The sequence below is a fragment of the Eurypyga helias genome, unplaced genomic scaffold, assembly GCF_000690775.1.
Source record: "Eurypyga helias isolate BGI_N326 unplaced genomic scaffold, ASM69077v1 scaffold24308, whole genome shotgun sequence".
In the NCBI taxonomy this organism is placed as follows: domain Eukaryota; kingdom Metazoa; phylum Chordata; class Aves; order Eurypygiformes; family Eurypygidae; genus Eurypyga; species Eurypyga helias.
In genome coordinates this window covers 10623-15192 of record NW_010269312.1, presented here as the reverse complement: position 1 = coordinate 15192, position 4570 = coordinate 10623, and positions in this window count along the sequence as shown.

Sequence of the window (4570 nt, the reverse complement as noted above, 5' to 3'; positions counted from 1 at the left end):
GGGAAATGACTGCAGCGCAGCTCGTTCAGCAGAGCTCGGCATAGCACAGGCGTGGTGCAGGGGAGGGCTGTGTGGCCTCACACCCAGCTGATCTGTCTCCTGCCGCCTCCTCTGAGGCCGACTGTAGGAGCCAAATCTTCCCTACGTGTTGGAGAAATGACCTGCAGCATCCTCCTGTTGTGCTGGTGATGGGGGAGCTGCCCGTTGATAGTCCCTGCGAGGACTCTGTTCCCCAGAGCAGCCCTTCATACTTGGGATTTCCGAGCTGTCCATGGGGAGGCTTGGCCTGGAAGGCTGCTTGGAGCAGAGATCTGCAGGCAGGAAGTGACTCAGTGGTGCTACGAGCAGGCGGGCGAAGGCTTGATGCAACACCGCTCCCAAGGGTGCTCTGTGCAGGCTGCGTCCGGCTGGTTACACTCGGCACCCTCCTGGCAAGCTGCCTCCAGCCTCTCACCAAAGGCAGGATCCCCTCGAACAGCAGATGGGGGGATGTTGTTCCCACTGTGCCAGGTCTACGGCCGTGCTCCAGGGTTTGGGAGCAGAGCAAGAGGGTACAGAGAGAGGCAGCAGCGTGAAGAGGCGCAGAGAAACCCATTTGGTACCCCAGGGAGCTGGCCCCTGTCATCCCGGAGAGCCCAGGGGACTAGGGTGCGCAGTGACCCGGAGCAGATCCGCCAAAGCAGTGTCAGGAAATGTGCGCTGAGAACATTCCCAGCCTAATGGAGGGGCTGGGGCTGCTCCTCAGAGCAAGCAGCTGGTTTCCCTTTTAGGGTCGGTGGCAGGCAGAAACAATTTCACACAGATTCCAGGACCCATAATGGTTCTGGAAAGCCAACAGGAACAAAAAGCGTTCTTCTCCTCTTCTGACCTTGGAGCGCGTTGAGGACCGTCTTCCAAAGTCTTGTCCCTGGACTGTTTCATCCTTACATGGGGAATGTTCGCCTGTCCCGGCAAGGTTGGGCTTTCTCTTCTGCGTGTCTGTTTAGGTGCGAGCTGCAACTGCACGAGCTGTGCTCAGAGCAGCCCAGGGAAGGTGAGAACAGGCAGGAACCTGACAGTCAAAGGCAGGTCTATTCCTGTGTCCTGGAAAGATTAAGTGTTTCCCTAGGAATAGCCTTATGGGTTGCTCTAGGATCACTTCGTGGAGCAGCTGGTTGTGACCTGACAACGAACAACAAACTGGTGTGGAGTTACACGGGGTTATAGGTTCACCCTACGCGAGACCTCTCGCTGAAGGAGTTGGTTGTAGCAGGAATCGTCTCCGAAGGCTGATTAAACTCGTAAGTGATTGCACGCGGCAGAAAGCCTGGCCCTGGACGGTCGGTGCTGCCTCCTTTGCTTAATGGGACTCCAGTTTATAGGCACTAAAATTAATGTAATAATCTCCTGGGGCTGTTGGTAAGCCATCGGCTGCCTTGCTGCAGACAATGACACTGGGGTGGTGTTAGGTGCATGTTACTCTCTAATTAGAAAGTGGACTCTGCTGTGTGCCCTTGACAGATTGCTGACCTTTCTCGTATGTGAAGCTATTCTGAGCGCTGTTCCAGACTGATCGGATTTGCTTCTTTAGATGTTGTTTGTGAGGAGCTCTTGTTCCCAAAGCTGGCTGCCCATGGGCACAGGAGAGGAACTGAACTTCCTTTCCTCCATGAGCACAACTATATCTGTCAAAGGGAAAGGGTAGGCAGCTGGCAGGCATGTATCTGTTGTTTATTTTTGCCCTCAGACAGCCAGTGAGATGGCTGAGAGAATACCCCTCATCCCGCCCCACGGTCCCCATGCAGGAGGGACCTGCTCCAGCCGACGTTGTCCCACAGGGACTGTGGCCATCCTCTACTGGGCAAGCAGACGCTCTCTTTGCAGCTGGAATCCTGTCATTTTAGGGCAACACCTTGGTTAGTAGTTACTTACACCAGCCTAGCACAGGGCGAATGTTTACAGGGCGATGCAGAGTATGAGCACGTGCTAATGAGCACGCATAGTGACTGCCTACATTCTGCCTTCGAATCCAAGCCGCGATTAAAGGGAGTTTTAGTGCATTTCAACACTCTTACCTCTTTTCTTCATGAATAGAGACCATTTCCTGGCTCCTCATTGCAAGCACAGTAAGAATTGTGGGCTTTTGTGCTATTTCTTTTACTCTTTCTTTTGTCCTACCCTCCTCCTCTCCATGAACTTGGTCTCTGGCACTGCCGTCTCCTCAGGGGCGAAGATGCAGAGTTTGCTTTGGCGTTGCACAGGGCCTTTGACACCCCTGCCCAGCGCTGCATGCGACACCAGAACAAAGAGAGCAAGCAGCTTATCTAACACAAACAACCCTGAGCAAACTTCCTGGGCCTGTTCTTTTTTCCGTGGAACAGGCAGCACGGGGTCTGATCCCGTAGGCTCTCGTGGCAGCCTCAGCCACGCGAAGCTCTTGGGACTGTGCGTCTGTCACCCCGCTCCGACTCCGCAGCCGGGAGAGCAGGAGATGGGCTCACACAGCATGCAAGAGCCGTGGGGAGGCTTTGGGGAGAAGCTACTCCCAGCAGAGGCGAGCATGGCACACCGCTTTAGGGTCTTCCTTGGTGTATTGTTTTTGCAGGTGTACATGGCTTTCACTTTCTCTTCTGCAGATGGTGGGTGCTGCGCAGGCTGCAGGGAAAGCCCCACTGCGGGGCCAGTGGGTGCCAGCCAAGGGCTTCGGCCAGCACGAGGCTAGCAGGGGGGTCTGGAGGGCTCGGGGGTGCCAGGTGCCCTTGCTGGTGGAGGAGAGGACTGGCATTGCTAGGAGCCTGGGTGCCAAACGGCATTTGGGATTGAAATGTTCCCGTCCTGTCACTTTAATCCCATTTGGATCATGGTGGTGGCTGGGCTCGAAGGAGCAGGGCTTGCTCCGGCCATGCCATGGCCCTTCTCTCCTGTGGTTTGCTGGGGGGCACCAGGTCCCGAGGCTGCGTGTGGGGTCAGGGGACACCACACAGGTTCAGGGGTGCCAGAGCCCCAGCAGCCCTTGGTGGGTTTATCCTGCCCACCTCCTGCCCCTGCGACACGGGGAAATGCTGTCCCTTGTTTGGAGTTTGGGGACCAGGGCTCATGGAAGGACAGGGACCAGGTCAGGCTTGGGAGGCTGAGCCTATGGCACTGGGAAACCCCAAGGCTTCTCCCATCAAGTTGTTTTTCCTTCCCTTGTGTTTTCTGGTGTCCTCTGACCCCGTAGAGCAGGACCACAGAGATAAAGCACAGCCCACTGAGCAAACATGGCAGCTCCCTGCTCCAGCGGGACTGCAGCTCCCAGGGTGGGAGTGCTCATTAGAGGCCCTTTTATTACAGACACACCTTGGAAAGTTCCCTTCAGCGGAGCTGGGAGGAGGAGGGTTATTAGCTTGATTTCCATTCATTGCCAGAGAGAAAGGTCCCGGGTGGCTTCAGGGAGTAAAGGCAAGTGGAGCGTCAGAGGAGACGTCGGTGGGTGAGAACCGGCCAGGAGCTGTGTGGGGTGCTGGGGGGTGTGGGTGCTGCTGCCTGGCTGGGTCAGCATCTCATGGGGTGCCCTAGAGGGAGGGGGCATGGGGGGCCAGCCAGAGCCAGGCTGGGGGCAGAGCTGGGGCAGAAGGGCCCTGGCACCCATCCGGCTTCCTGGTGCAAACCTCCCCGAGCACCTGCCCCGTCTCCGGTGACAGCCTGGAAACTGCCTGGCAGAGGCCGCTTGTCCCCTGGGCAGTGAGTCTGGGGCTGCCGGCCGGGGCTCAGGAGGACCGGGGGCAGTGGCCCCAGGCCTGTCCACTGCAGAGCTGGAGGGCGCGGAGCGGTCAGCGGAGCAGGCAACGGCTGGGGCAGCAGCTGGGTAACGAGAGCGTCTGAAAAGGGACTTTGTTCCCCACTGTTGGTCACGTAGCCATGTGGGAACACTGGATTTATTCACCGGCAGTCGGGTCGGCACATACCAGGCCTGACAACAGCTGGGAGCTGCGTGGCTTGACCAAGAATAGCCCTGGGGAGCTCACTGCTGTGAGTCAGAGCTGTCTGGATCAGCCCCTGCCATGGGGGCCGGGGAGGCGCGGGGGGTGGCGGGGAGCCCCGGCCCCGATCGATGCTCAAGTGCAGATTGAGCCATAATACTCTTCCCAGGGTGGGTGGGTTCCTGAAGAAGGCTGTGGCGCTCTAGCTGACTGCTCGGGTGTAATTCCGTGGGCTTGTCTACACTTGATAGCAACCTGTATTAACGAAGGGTGTGATTTTGCAAGTGGAAAACTCCATATTTAGGAATAACCAGGTTAAGCCAAACGGAAGGTACTCTTGTTCTGGAATTAGTGCTCCGAAGAAAGCAAAATAGTTCCACAAACCTCTTGTCTGAGGGAGCCGAGAGGCCACAAGAGACGTTTGATCTGCTGCGTGCAGAGCCCCAGCACCTACTGCTTGTGACGCACCCAGCCTCCCCACTCCCTGCAGAGTGGTGGTACTTGGAGCAACGTGCCCAACGGTTTGCTGGGATGTGGCTTCATCCCTGGGCACAGCGTGGGGTGCCTGATTCCTGCTTCCCTGTGGAGCAGCTGCTTTAAAGCTCTGGAGCGGTTCCAGAACTGGAACC